Source organism: Papaver somniferum, chromosome 3 (assembly GCF_003573695.1).
Source record: "Papaver somniferum cultivar HN1 chromosome 3, ASM357369v1, whole genome shotgun sequence".
Classification (NCBI taxonomy): domain Eukaryota; kingdom Viridiplantae; phylum Streptophyta; class Magnoliopsida; order Ranunculales; family Papaveraceae; genus Papaver; species Papaver somniferum.
In genome coordinates, this window is record NC_039360.1 from 47,206,234 (window position 1) to 47,222,087 (window position 15,854).

Here is a 15,854-nt window from a genome sequence, read left to right on the forward strand (position 1 = left end):
AACGGAACCACCTCCAAACCACAGAAGTCATGAGTTTTGTTCTTATCATCATTTTCATGGACATACAACAAATGATTGCAGAAATGTAAAAAGAATTATTCTGAGAATGATAGATCAAGGAAAACTAAACCACTTTTTGGTAGGGCACCCACAATCTCAACCATTGCCACCACCACCAGAGCATCACAAAGTAAACACGATGAAAAAGAAGGAAACATTCTTCATAGAAGTTGGTGCAAAAGCAAAGAATCTATTTGTCACTCTATCGTACATTCATAAGACAATTGAAGATTTTCATGACAATGTTTTGAGTAGAGTGTTCGCAAGAGATAATGATGGAAGAGAATTATGAATATTGCGAAAATCTCGCCACTAGAGGAATGGCAGAAACAGATCATTTCTTTTACCGCAGAAGAAATCCCGAAGGTGAAGAGGTACATGATAATCCATTGGTAGTAAAATTAGAAATTAATCCAAAACCGAAAGAAGATGAGGATGATGAAGCTGAAGATTCATGGGCAATAATAGAATTCTAATCGATACGAAGAACTCTGTGAACATCTTATTTTATCATACTTATAAAACTATGGGAGGAAGAGATGATGATCTTATACCATCAACATATAGATATATGGTTTTAATGGTACTGCTAACAAGCCTAAAGGGGAGGTTACTATGCGAATTCCATTGAAGGGAATATCTTCTGAAATCTATTTGTGTCGTTGATGTAGAATCACCCTACAATGCATTAATTGGTCGACCTTGGCTACATGGGATTCTAGGTGTAGCTTCAACTTTCCACCAGTGCATCAAATTCCCTCACCCCAGCGGTGTAGGAATCATAAAGGGAGATTGGGTTGAAGGAAAGAGGTGTTACGAAACTGAGATAGAATCTTGCGAAGGAAGAGCAAACAAGAAGGAAAATTGGCGACACAAAATCAAAGAGACACAAAGAAGTGAGAGGTTGATGGTGGATGCAATCGAAAGAAAAGAAGAAGAGATGTTGCGAAACTAATGCTAGCTCAGAATAAAAATGATGAACATACCACTACCAAGGAAGCAGTAGCAGAAAATAATAAAGAAGCAGAGGATGGCAAAGGTAATAAAAAAAAAATGTATGAATGATTAATTTGTTGCGACACTCTCGCAATAAGTAAAATTCTCAAAAATACATTTTATTGAATGACAAAATTGAGATTGCGAAATGCAAATACAATATGATGATGTGCGAGACTCTCGCAGAGATAAATTTTACAGAAGACAATCAGAGAAAAATGACAAAAGAGAAAGGGCGAACCTTTATGGCGTACACCCTAGTTCGCGAATACAATTTCGCAAGAGGCAAATGTAAGACCTAAAGTACGTCATATAAGGGGGTACCTGTTGCATGGCTCAGGGAAAGGCTACACCGCCACCGGAACCTGAGTCATGGAGATTTGGGGTCAATAAAGCCCATCCGGGAGAGGCACCTTGGATTCTCAGCTTAAGCATATGACTTAGGTTGGGCGACTAAGGTAATAAGGACTCTCCCAAGGAGTGCAGATCTGATCAAGGCGCCGAGGTACACGGTTGAGTCAAGAGTGCCAGGGGCGTTTGAAGCGTACCTTGCCATTCTTGACAAGTCTTGGCTTATACTGCACTCCTGAAGAAAACCCCACTTAGGGTGCAGTCTCGTAACCATAAGCCCTATAGGTAAAAGGGATAAGAGGCTGCGAAAACAACTGGTTGTTGTTAAGACTGGATGGGAGGAGCTAACCTTGTATGGTAGAAGTACGCCTCCTTGAAGGGGCAACCAGGGGGAGATAAGGGCGGCACCCTCCATTAGGGAGCTGATAAGTGTCTTAAGACGCAAATGTCATGAGGCTTTTTATTCGCAAGGGTATTAAGGCTTGTCATATTTGTGCAACAATCCTGAAGAGGCAATAATACAAAAGAAAAAGATAAGACGAGATCAATGGGTTTTCGCATGAAAGTGCGAAGACGTCCTGCGATTTCGTCGCAAGACGGCAATGTCATGGGGATTTATTTTCGCAAGAATATTTAGGCCTGTCATATTGTCGCAACATTCCTGAAGAGGCCACAATACAAAAGAAAAAGTTAAGGCAAGATCAATGGGTTTTTGCATGAAAGTGCAAGGACGTCCTGCGATTTTGTCGCAATGACAAGAGGTGGCATAATAAGACCTTTAATTAGGAAGGCAAAATAAGACCACACAGGAATGATTTTGAAAAGAATCAAAATTCACTTCGCATAAGATTGCGAAATTATACAATTAACTGCGAAATTGACACAAAATAAGAAAAATTTATAAAATCTCTCATTTGGATACAAATAACAGAGGCAAGTATGGGAATGAATGAAATTAGAAAATGTTATTTGTCTCCATATGATAGATTTACACAAAAATTAAAAATTAATGATTATATTGATTAATGTATTGCAAGGAAGAATTGTTTTAATGAATGCAGGTCAAAATGAAAGAAACACAAATATACAGAAAGAAGGAATAAATGTACAAGTATTACAGAGATCAAAAAAGAAACAAAGACTATCTTAGTTGATCCTTCATCATCTTCATCAGACTTGTTCCCTTCTTCGTCTGCGTCAGAATCTTCATCACCATCAGAACCTTCATCACCATCAGATTCTTCATCATCAGCTTCGCTATCAGAAATAATCAGACTGGGAGTATTCTGTGGGATCTCTCCAAGAGACAAGGATAATCAGAATGAGGGATACTATGGTCGTCACAAACCATTTGGATAGTTTGATTGCGAAAATGCATAGCATCATTCTTAAAGTTCGCAACAGTGATCTTGATTTGATTCTTTAATCTAGAATACTTGTCGTTGCGAGAAGAAAGATTCTTTGCGAGTTCCTCTTTCTCAGCTTCAAGTTCCTCAATCTTTTCACGATATCTACTTTCAGAATCTGCGAGCAAAAGACAATCAATTAATAACTTGATGAAAATTCATAAGAAACAAAAGATTAGTAAAGAAGAACAGTTAATAACCTTCTCTGTCAGAAATCATATCTCTAATCAAGGCTGTATGCTCAACTTGGAGACTAACATTTACACCTAAATCTTTTCTGGCATCATCTAAGATTTTCGCAGCCCAAGCAAATTCATCCTCATTACTTATAAGAAGACGAGAACGAATTTGGTTTTTTTTCGCAGAGCTCGATGTTCTTGCGGTTAGCTTCATCTCGTTCAAGTTGAACTTCAAGAAGAGTCTCTTGGAATTTCGCCAAAGCCTTAGCACCTTGATCAGAGATGCGATCCTTATCATCTATGAGACCGCTAATTTTGGTTCTTAACTCATTGATTTTCTCTTTAGAATCAAGAAGGAGACGCTTAAATCGGTTGGAAATCATAAAGGGATATTTCTTACCTCATCTGTGTATGAGCGAAGAGCTAATAAGGTACTAGCCTTCCCAGTCCTGTTATAACCAATGTAGTCAATTTCGTCCATACCGGCCGAAATATCGGCGATATTACCGGTATCGGACACTGAGCGATACGGAAATCCCGATATCGCAATACGATTTTTTTGCCGATAATACCGTCCGATACGGGAAATACAGTACACCGATAATATCGGTATTATCGGCGATATTTGTCATTTGCTGTAATTTCTGAGGGCATTTTCGGGATTATAAGAGAAGGGAAGAGATTTAATCCCTAAATCCCATCGATACGCAAAGGGTAGAGATTAAATTCCAAAAATTTCGTTGCAGGTTCTTCTTCTCTATTTTAATGGCGAGATTCAGTTGATTCTATCTTAACAAGAGGTTAGTTTTGATCATTAATCGATTATGTCAATCTATGTCAACTATTTCAAATGGATTATGTCAATCTTTGTTCATACTTTGGTGTATTTTAGGGTTTTTAAGAAAACTATTGGAATGTAATTTGGTTTTGATCATTAACAAATACTGGTAGTCTGGTACCCAAAACTGATGCTAGATTTTTGCAATTTAGGTCCAAGGGAAGATACATCTTATATGCATATCCAGCAAAGGGAAAGTCGCTGAAGAAACATCAAAACAGTTCATCTAGCAACTTGGTATTAAAATAGATAGCTCCATGTCTTTACAGATTACAACGATTTTAATTTTTGTGTACTGATTTTCACTGCTTATATATTAATCCCAAAGAAGCTACAGTTGTGTGATAATATTCTTTCTATATTGTCTTTCTTGCTTGGTTCAGGTCTATTTACATACTTATTGCACTTTTGTTTTGTTTGTTTCTGTTTTAGGGATTTGGATTTGAATTTTCTGTTTTACTTATTGCTACTGATTTCCTTAAGATTGGTTGTTGATGGAAATGTTGAGGTTTAATCTGTTGTGTTGTTGATGGAAATGTTGAGGTTTAGTTTGTTGTGTTGTTGATGATAGTATTAGTATGTAGTTGCATACATTATCAGTCTGTTCCTGGGATTTAATTTGTTTTATTTCTGTTGTAGGTTGTGATTATGGATTCTTCTAATGCATCAAATTCAAATACGGCAAACACTACCTGTGATTTATTGCCCTCTTCTTCGGCTACTCAAACTAAAGATCCAGCATGGGAATGGGGTGAACGCCAAGACCTAGCAAATCAAAATATAATTACTTGTTTGTTATGTAAGAAATTAATTCGTGGTGGTGGAATTACTAGGCTTAAGGAGCATCTTTTACATATTAAAGGGAATGTTTCTTCATGTCCAAATGTGTCCATTGATATTATGAACAAAGTTGGTCTGGTGAATTCTGTAAAGAGGACCAAAAAAGCTCATAAGGATAACATTGATTTAGCGTATCGGCGTGCAAACAACTCAGATGAAGCCTCTGATGCTGATACCGATGTTGAAGAACAAGAAGTTGAAGTTGATGGCAATATGGGCAGTCGTGGTGCTGGTGCTAGTGCTGGTGTGGGTGCTAGTCAACTAGTTTCTCAGAATCAGACAAAGAGAAAGAGGATAAGCCAAAGTAATAGTAGAGGTCCAATTGATTTATATATGAAGACAGACCACCAAAAAACTCAACAGGCCACTCTTGAAAGAGACTCAGCTGTGAAAGAGAAGTTAATGAAGACTGCATGGAAATGCATTTCAGCTTGGATGACTGAGAATTCAGTATCATTTAACACTGTTCGTTGCCCAAGTTTCAAAGAAATGATATATGCAATAGGCGACTATGGGAAAGGTAAGCAGTTGTGATATGCTCAGTTGATTTTAGCTATAATACGTGCTTTAATCTGTTCTTCTTATCGTATATTCATTTGGTTTACTTTTGCTTTTTATGTTGTTTTTTGTTAGCTATGCCCCCACCATCTTACCATCAGATTCGTACGAATCTTTTCAAGGACCGGTTAGTAGAAATGAAGAAATTTGTTGATACATTTAGGGAACATTGGAAGAGGTTTGGATGTTCTATCATGTCTGATGGCTGGACAGATGGGAAAAAGCGACATCTTATTAACTTTTTGGTGAATTGTCCGAAAGGGACAGTTTTTTTGAAGTCTGTGGATGCGTCAAACAGAACCAATGATGCTGATTTTATACGTGGGCTTGTAAAGGAGGTAATTAACGATGTTGGGGAAGAAAATATAGTTCAGTTCATTACGGATAATGGTTCAAATTTTAAAAAGGCAGGGAAAGATTTAATGCTTGAATACCCAAATATGTTTTGGACTCCTTGTGGTGCTCATTGTGTTCAGTTGATGCTAGAAGAACTTGGTGGCAAGCTTCCACGAATCAAGACAGCCGTCATTCTAGGTAAGAGACTCGTTACATATATTTATGCTCATTTTCAAGTATTAAGCTTAATGAGGGAGATGATCGGTGGTGAATTACATAGGTCTACAAAGACTAGATTTGCAACTCAGTACTACACACTAGAAAGTCTTGCAAAGTATAAAACCCATTTGCAAATAATGTTTGTGAATGATAAGTGGTTGAAAATGAGGTTTGCAAAAGAAACTATGGGAATTAATGTACTTAAAATTGTCACAAGCAGTACATTTTGGGAAGATGTTGATTATTCTTGTAGAGTGCTAAAGCCTTTGGTTAAGGTTGTAAGGTTAGTGGATATCGAGCGCAAACCTACAATGCCTTGTTTTTATGAAGCAATGAGGATAGCAAGGGAGAAACTCGAGGAGAATTTCAGTCAAGATGATAGTACTTGGGCTGTAATTAAGGCTATCTTTGATAAAAGATGGAAGAATAACTTCAATCATGCTCTACATTGTGCTGCATATTATTTAAATCCTTCCATATTCTACAAAGTCCCTGCTCATCTAATGGATAATGATCTTAAGTACATAGAAATCAAAAGGGGACTTCATACAGCAATGCAAAGGCTTATTCCCAATGAAGAAGATCTTGAGAAAGCTACAACTGAATTGAGAGACTACAGTGATGCTAACGGGATCTTGGGAACTCCGGTTTGCAAAAAAAGAAGATATAAAGATCAACCTCGTAAGTTTGTTTGTTATGTAAGTTGAAGGTTTGATTACATCTGTGTTACCTATGCATTTGTATAATTATTTTGTCCGTGTTTATGACAGATGATTGGTGGATTACATATGGAGGAATCGATACCCCAAACCTACAAAAATTTGCAATAAGGGTATTGAGTCTTACTTGTTCTGCTTCCCCGTGTGAGCGAAACTGGAGCACATTTCAGAATGTAAGTATTCTAATCTTGTTGAGTCTTACTTGCACTGATTATTTTTCATGTATTACCATTTTCCTGTAAGGGTATTTAGACCATATGTATGCCTGTAATTCAGTTTCCTGAGGTGCCGCGACACACCAAGTTGTAGTGAATGTGTAATGTGTTACCATTGTATACCACTATATGAGCAAGAGTAGGGCATTTTTCAACTGGCTCTTAAAGCCCAAAACAGAACTAGTTTTAGTGTTGCATTCTTCACCATAATTGCATCACTAGGTCTGGTTAATGCATACAAACGAATGTGATTCTTTTTTCCTCGAGTAGATGTCATAATTGAATTTTACAAAAATTTGAAGTATTTACAGTAAGAGAAGGATTGAAACCTGCACCAACATCTAATTTTAAACCCCATGGAGGAGATTTTTAAACCCCATATTCTTTCGATTCTTGTGTATCAATTGGTTTAATTGTCATGGACTCATGTAAAATGGGGATTAGTCAGTTGGTCATTTCTTTTTGAAGCACAGTTAGTCATGATTTGCTGCATGATATTTCTCTAGCCAATCATTTTTTCTCAACATCCATTGGTTCATTGTTCCATATGATGTCATGTGCTAATGATCCAAATCAGTCTATGACCCAAAATCAAAATGATCATGGTATTGTTCTCTGTGCTGCCATCGCTACCTTTGATGGACCGGTGGTGAGTCAATCTAAACCTGTCTTCTCCTTTTCCCTGCATTTAGGGTCGCTAAATACTAAGTTATGTTCCAACACACTTGATTTATATTTGGCCTTTCTATTTGGTTCAATTTATAATGATGAACATCAAGATTCAATCTGTTTGATGTGTTTCATTTCATTTACTTATTATCCTTTCGTCTTTCAGTTGCATTCAAAGAAGCGAAATCGCATAAAGCAACAAAAATTGAATGATAGCGTCTTTATTCAATACAACAAGAAATTGGAACGTCGATACAAAGAAATCAGTCAATATAATGATGATCCCAAAGCTCATGATCCCATTTTTCTGGATGAGCGTGATGACAATGATGAATGGTTGGCTTTAGAGAATTTGGATGACTTGGTTGTACAAGGAGATAATGTTATTTTGGATGATTTGCAAGATATTTTTGGTGAAAAAGGTATGCCAGTTGTTGGTAAAAGTGCTTGTATCTCCCGACGCAAATCTACTTATCCAACTGACTCTGAATATAGTGGATATGATACTGATGACTTGATGTTGGACTCTAATTATGGACTACTTGGTGGAGATGATGGAGCTACGTAAGATTATGATATCTATGATGAATCGAATGATTTTGATTAAAATTGTAATGTCCATGTTTAATTATGTTTCCAGATTGTGAACTTTAAAGTTGTGAATTCTCCCATTTTTCCAATTTGAACTTCATACGACGACTCTTATGTTTTGAATGAACTTATTTGTTTTTCTAAAATTGATGCATTTTAATGGTGTATAATTTTGTGTGAAACAATATAAATTATAGATATAAATTTAGAACCGATATCTCCCCGATATTTGAAACCGAGATCTCCCCGATACAATGTTGTACCAGTGTACCGGTCCTCAGCCGAGACAAACCGGTATCCGATATTGACTACATTGGTTATAACTATCTTTCAGTTTTTGGATCTGTAAAATGTCGCAAGGGTCAGCGAACAAAAGAATAAAGACAAATAAAGAAATAAAAAGTAAGCAAAACTGGAAGAAACATACCTCTTTCTCCTTCTCGAGCCAAGAGAATACCCAAGGTTGATAGGTAGTGAGATTCTCAGGAAGAATATTTGATCCAGCGATATAAGGTCCTTTTAGCATCAAGTGAAAAACACACCATTTATCATCTTTGGATTGGCGAGGAGTTGTGTTCTTACCAGAATGCCAATCAATATCTTGCATAAGTATTTTCGCTTCCTCAATGTTATCTTTCCTTTTCAAACGAATACCCCAGCGAGTATTCTCTTTCTTCATAGAGATCAATTCATAATTTTCAAAAAAGCTCGCTACTGTATATTTCTCAGCAATTATCTCCAAGTCTGCGAATTTAGGATCCCTAAGTTCTTTGGAGTACAGAGATCCTTTACCAGCACCACGGTTAGCGAACTCTAACATCAGACGGATGCAATCCCCACTCAATTGAAAGATAGCTCGCGAAAATCCCGAGTGAGCGAGAATTTCATAAAATAGGGGAATATCTGGATCATAAAGAGGAATGGGAAGACCTGCGAGAATTTGACCAAGCGAAATTATGATTGATTAATCATCACAATATTGATCAGAAAAAAGTTTGATAGATAGAATTGACTTGGCACTTTCACCAGGAATGGTAGAAAGTGTGAAACCTTTCTCTGCAAGATCTTTTTGGACGTCTTTTAAGTTTTTCTCATGTTTATGGCCACTTGGAGGCATATTTGAATATAGAATATGGGAATGAATAAAAAGTAAGAAGATTGAAGAAGGAAGGATTACAGTAGCGGAACTTACGGAAGAACAATAGAGTTGCAGAGATGAGAAAATAAAAAGAGAAGAGAAAGTAAAAAGAAAGTGGAAAGAAGAGTAAGAAGAATATATAAAGAAGATTTTTTACTCGAAGAAATAAACACCATTAAGACAAAAATACATGAGCGGTTGAAAAGCAGCGGTTACAGAAGACGTGTCAAGAAATAGATGGAAGGAAGAATACGTGTGATAAATGCAGAATATGAAGAGATAAACAGTTGCGGCGTTTCTAACATCATTCTCTACTTTGCAGAGAAGATATGAGAAGAGGCAAGATGTAGGATCAGAATCTCGCAACAATAATATTTCAGCGAAATTGTCAACAAAACAACACAACAACGTCGCAGAACAATTTCAGAAACTATATAATAAACGACGTCAGCTAAAATCATGAGAAAGATGTGATGATCCTGCGAAAATTAGAGAGTTTGCGAGATTAACATTTGTAAGGTTGCGAGAATGTCGCAAGCCATATCCGAAAATAAATGACAGATTAGCTGTCATCCGCTATGTATTTCCCTATAAATAGTCGTTCAACTGTGAAGAAAAAGGGAGAAATATTTTTTGAGTAAGAAACAAGTAAATAGGAGAGAGAAAATCTAGAGCAGTGGTTATTCTTGACTCCTTTATCTTTTCTTGTAAGATTGTTCAAAGATTCATCAATAAAATTAAGATTGTTAATCTAAAATGAGTTGAGTGTTAATGAAATCATATGAGGGGTGTAGTGTAGGATTTCCTACAACTACAAGTTACTTGGCGATAGGTTGAGAATATGTTTGTCCTCATAGCTCGTTGGATATTTGTGACCAATTAGGAGTTAAGGTTTTGTGGGTACACCTCTTGTAAACCCTCCAGAGACTATAACTCGGCCACTAAGGCCACCTAGGGATTTAAACGCTTGTTGCACACGCTAAGTGCAACCACGATGCCTGCGATAGTGAGTTAGGATTTTATTTTGTGAATTAGATTTGCTCGAGGAATAGCAAATAATAAGTTTGGGGGTATTTGATAGACGCATTTATGTGTCTAATTTGATATTAAATTTCTATGTTGTTAGTGCCCATATTTGTTCTTATTTTGGTATTTTATGTCTTTGTAGGTGTTTTTGAAGAAATAAGCTTTTGTGGAGAAAGTTGCTCAAAAAGTGGTATTTGGTCCCAGAAAAGTACTAAGGCACCCCAACTTTGGATAAGGGCACCCCTAGAAATGTGTTAAAGGCAACCAGAGGAGTTGATAAAGGTACCTTAGAAGTTTTCATCATTTATAGCCCAAAATTACTCTTTGTACACCACAAATTGCTATTTGCACCCCAAAAACTGCTATTTGTACCCCAAATTATTAAAGGGATACCGGAACTGGATAAGGGGAGGTCATCCTCAACCTTTTTAAATCGAGAGTTAGCGGGAAAAATCAGGGTTTGAATTTCAGAATTAGGGCTTGAAAATTAGAGGGGTTTGAGCGAGACTAAAGTGCCAAAATTTATTGGGGTTGCTAATTTTAACTAAACATGGATTCTACAAGTGTTTGATTCGTCTAGAATTGGTTGGATAATCTGGAAAAATTGTTGCAGTCACCATCCGTAATTAGGGTTAAAGAAACAGAGGTGTTCCACTGAGATTTAATCGCTGATACTAAATGGGTTTGCTCCAATTGTATATACAAGGGTGGTAATGGTCTTCGTTTCAGCCAGAATTGGCTAGAATCGTCTGTTTGAAGGAAACATGGCAACTCATGTACGGAAGAGATACTCGACATTCTGTGAGATTTTGATCGAGTTCTCGCTGGAGTTTTTCACGGGAAAGGATTCATATTATCTCGTTTCATCCAAACAGGGTTGGTAAGTGACTTGGATTCGAGTATCGAGGAGGGTTACGTGGAGTTTTCATAAAACAGGGAAGTATCGAGTCTGTGACGGGATGTTATGAATTTCTGTGAGTTTGAGTCATGCACGGCTGAAGTTTAGATTTGGAACGTGAAAGAGGAATGGAAGGAAAGAAAATCGCAGGATTTGGTAAAGAGAGGGAAGAAAATATTCCCGAGATAACCGTATTTACTGTGAGATATTTTGAGCATTTACTCGAGAGATTTCGTGCCTGTCGAGTATATATAGGTTGCTGGGAGATGGGAGAAGGGTTATGGAGAGTCTGGGAAAAAGAATCGAGAAAAGAGAAGTTACAAAAATTCCTCCTCCTGATGCTCAACCAGGAACACGAAGAACAAACGCCTGCAACAGACAGTCGCAGAAAGTACCGTTAATCAACCACAAAACGGTTTTATCGTATACAGTTTGGCTGCACTAGATCTTTCGCAACTGAACTATTGTAACAGCTTGGTGGTTAAACATCTTTAGTGACCGGAGATCATTGTAAGCTATTTGGATTACTTTTTGAATACAATGAAAAATCAATATTTGTCCATTTTTCGATTCATGAGTAGCTAAGTTCTTTTCTAGGGTTGGGAGGAAGCTATTTTCTGATGAGTTTATTTAAATAATTATTTTCTTTATCATATTTTCTCCTCTTTTGCGCTTATAATTCCTTAAAAATTCTCTCTTCTTTGCATGCCTCATTTAAATTGTTTTGAATAGTTTTGGACTATTGATTTTTTATAGGCGAAGGAGAATTAGGCCTAAGATTAATGACAGAATCATAAAAATAGAGTTTGTAACGTTTTATCCTCCAAGTCATGAGATTGAGTTCAAAACTGCCTTGAGTAATTTGGAGTATTCTGCAGAAGTTATAATTAGCGAATTCGCAACATCAAAATAGTGGAATCCAACCCTAGTTCTCCATCTCTTTTACCAACGAAAAAAATTTAATTAGTTTATTTTTATTTAGCATATTTTCTTTTATTTGTCGTGAACCAAACCTCTAAAAAGTCCGAGTATCGAACATTCTACTTACCACTTGTAAAAACTACATCAGGTTGTGTGAATCAAATTTCAAAAAGAGCTAATCTATTTTTTTTCTCCTTTTGATGATAGTTTGTTCCCATTATTGTTATTATTATTATTAATTATTATTATTACAAAACTAGTCATAAAAACCCAAGGTGATCAAACTTGTGGTACAAAAACCCCACTCAAATGTTGCGATCCATTAAAACTCCATCGTAAACAAAATTGATACAAAAACCTCAAATTTTTAAAAAATGATACAAAAACCCCAAATTTAAATGTTGGTTTCATCAAATTTTATTTTGGTTTTATCATAAAATTTGATGAAACCAACATTTAAATTTAGGGTTTTTGTGTTAATTTTGTTTTGATGGAGGTTTTGTGTTACTTTTTTGATGGATTTTTCGTGGAAGGATGGTGACACTTCTGGGGTTATAACTCGCGGACCGTTATTATTATTATTATTTTGAATTTAATAATTTAATATTATTATTATTATTATGAAAGGGAGCCGCTGAGGCATTTATTAAGCAAACCAAAAGAGAAATTACAACGACTTGGTTGGGAGTCGTGCAATAATTTGCGCCCCAACAAAAATAATAATAATAATTATTATTATTATTTAAAAAACCCCAAGCTGTTTGGATGCAAGCATAGTTATGTTACACCCTCTAATGTCGAAAGATAACAAAAATATAGATTTCTGGACGACGATAATGAACTATTTGGGACGTTCAATCCGAGTCTGTGCTTTGAATTCATGAGTAGGTGGCGTCATTTATCAAGAAAGTGATAAGGGTCCAATATCGGTTACCTTTCAAAATAAGTTTTTAATATATATATCTCAGTCAACTTTAAGGTTGGAGAAGTTCCTGGCCATCTAGTACTATGAATCCATGAGTAGGTGGCGTCAGTTATCAAGAAAAGACAGCAATAACCTAAGAATGTATGTTGATGGTCTACAACGGAAAAGCACTGCAAATCAAAAGGAACATCAACCAGCTGGTTTACTTTTAAACAATGTTAACAAAGCAGAAAAAAAGGAATCAACAAGTTATCGAAGGTACAAGCGCAATAAAAATATCCTTGAATAAAATAATTCAAATATATTCAAAAATGCAAGGTCATGATTCGGGAGATCCTGAAAATGTATACTCTTTATGATACAAAAGCATGATTGATCAACTCTCATCAGTCTATATCTCTGCAACACATAGTGCGTACTTTTTCTTTATCTTCTCTATAAAACTAAATGTTTACTAATTATTTTTTCTGTATATGCTTCCAACTTCATCAAAACTTTTTTTTTGTGTGTATGATTCCGACTGTATCAAAACTTTCATAACACTAGTTTTATCACAAACAAAAACTTCCCAGCAAGTATTAAAGGTATTTTTCGTTCTTTAAACTCGATTTTTCTTTAAATTTCCCTTCTATCAACGTATGATCTTTTTTATCATTGCACTTTGCACTTCTTTGTTCTCAATAGGTTATTTTATAGAATTTCAGATAATTTAGAAGACACTACTTCAGATCACAATTCCAGTGAATTGGATAGGGTAAGCACTATTCAAATTGTTTGTTTCGTATTACTGTTAGGTATTTCAATGATAAAATTATATTTTCTCGGATATGAAATTTCCCAATTTCTTCATGGAAAGCATTCCTATTTTTTAATGAATCTTCTATTTAGATGAAGTAGCATCTATGAAGAATTTTTTTCTGGTCTGCATGGACATCGCAATATCATAGTTGTGAGAGCATATCCAAACATGTTGACACATGTACTATGTTAATATGGTGAGAACATGTCGTTTATATAAAAATTAAAAAAAATGTTCATGTTCTGTATGTAGAACCAAAAGTTTATGACCATATGCAACACTGAACCTTTGTTTATCACGTATTTATGAAATGTTCTTGTTTATTTATAATATTTTTTTGATTGTTTAAGGATGGAAACAATGATGTTACACAACATGGAGATTTTCTGGTGATTTACTTCAGCCCGCCAATCCAGTAAATGGGAAAAACTACGAAGTTTGTAATGATCGTCATGGTGCACAAAGTATTACTGCATGGTTGTATCTCCATCAGGATTTCATTATAATACTCGGTGTGTTCCTTCAATACTTGGGGGGAATCCTTTTACTTATGTTCTGAGCTACAGAGGGTACACTTTTCATGAAGGTCGCATCTATTACATTCTTGACCCATATCTATTCTAATTATCCGATATCAATGATGATATTTATCCCTTGCAATCCGGCAAAGGATAACCGCTCAGCTAGAGATGGAAGGTGTTAGAGCATAGCTCGGTTGAACTCATCCAAAGTCGCTTGATTAAATATTAGGGTCAACTTCGTTTAGGTTAGATTAGAAAGTCTAGGAATGTTGAGACATACAAGTATTACTTCGAAGACATGAAGAATGTGAACAAGTAGCGAACTACAACGACGACATCATCCTTCCACTTGAGGTTCGTAATATTGACTTGAACTGTTTCATTCCTAACGTATCTTTCAAGTCGTACTATATTGAAAACATAACTGCGAAGCTGTATATACTGTACATATTGTATAATAATCTAGTGATGTGATATGGTCATAATTGTATGATCATAGTATTAGGGAATTGGATTATGAAGTATAACGCTTATCTTTTGAACTTCGTAGATATGACATCAACATAATCTTGTATACATTGTTATGATTATGTGAATGGGTTATGGTGAAGATTTCAGCCTAGGAAACAATGTTTTACATTCGTTTAAAGGAAGTACATTCATGAACTTGTTTCGTGAATCGAAAGGGAAATCATTAGGCTTATTGGTCCGGCTATTCATTGAAAATCTTTGGACGACCAATATGTGTGAGATGGTAGAACCGATCTTAGTCTTGGTATAACTAATCACAATGCCTGGATTATGATTTGGTATGAATGGTCTTGGTATAACTAATCACAATGCCTGGCTTATGATTTGGTATGAATGGTTTTTATTAATCGGTGTAACCGATCCTAAGAAATCACCTTGTGTTGGTATGATCGATACTTGTAATTGGTGTGACCGATCCTAGTAATTGGTGTGACCGATCACGAGTGTTGTGTAATCGATCCTTGTAGTTGGTAACCGGTCCTGGTAACTGGTGTGACCGATCACAAGCAATACCATGTGAATATGGAACCGATCCTAGTGATTGGCGTGACCGATCACAAGTATTTTCATAATAAGGTATAACCGATCCTAGTGATTGGTAGAACCGATTGAACCCATGTATGTGATTTGGTATTTGATCAATCACATAGTTGTCTCGGAATACGGGGAAACCAATTTTAAACTTGTTTGGAAGTGTGGTATGACTGATTCCAAGAATGTAATTTTTTTTCTTCTCTAAATCATGTAATTTCATTACTAAATTTAAACCACAGATACATCAAGGCTCATGAGCCAAGTTGAATTACAAAATTAATAAGAAAAGCAAGATTACAGTGGGAAGAAAGATTCAGAAACCATTTTAGGAGATAAACCTGAAATAAGTTCCATCTTCCTTTTCTAACTCTCCCAGGAAGGTAGGTTTCTCCTCATAGAAAATGACAGTACCCTTGCAAGTAAAACTCCTTTCTTGGCCATCTTGTCAGCAGAAAAATTGATATCTCTATAGGAGTGCCTGAAACTGATTCTTCTTATGTTCTTTTGATATTATTCCATCTGCTTCTAACAATCCATGGAATACTGTCATTACAAAAAGCTTGTATAACTGCTTTGGAATCCAA

The 15,854-nt window shown here is 35.9% G+C and overlaps 1 long non-coding RNA gene across 1 annotated transcript; it reads left to right on the forward strand.

Annotated features, from left to right (window-relative positions):
• The first annotated feature begins 13,302 nt into the window (after positions 1 to 13,302).
• On the forward strand, positions 13,303 to 14,668 carry LOC113361225. The gene is made up of 3 exons (XR_003365015.1): positions 13,303 to 13,469; positions 13,582 to 13,639; positions 14,035 to 14,668. It is a non-coding gene; the product is annotated as an uncharacterized LOC113361225 (long non-coding RNA).
• The last annotated feature ends 1,186 nt before the right edge of the window (positions 14,669 to 15,854 follow it).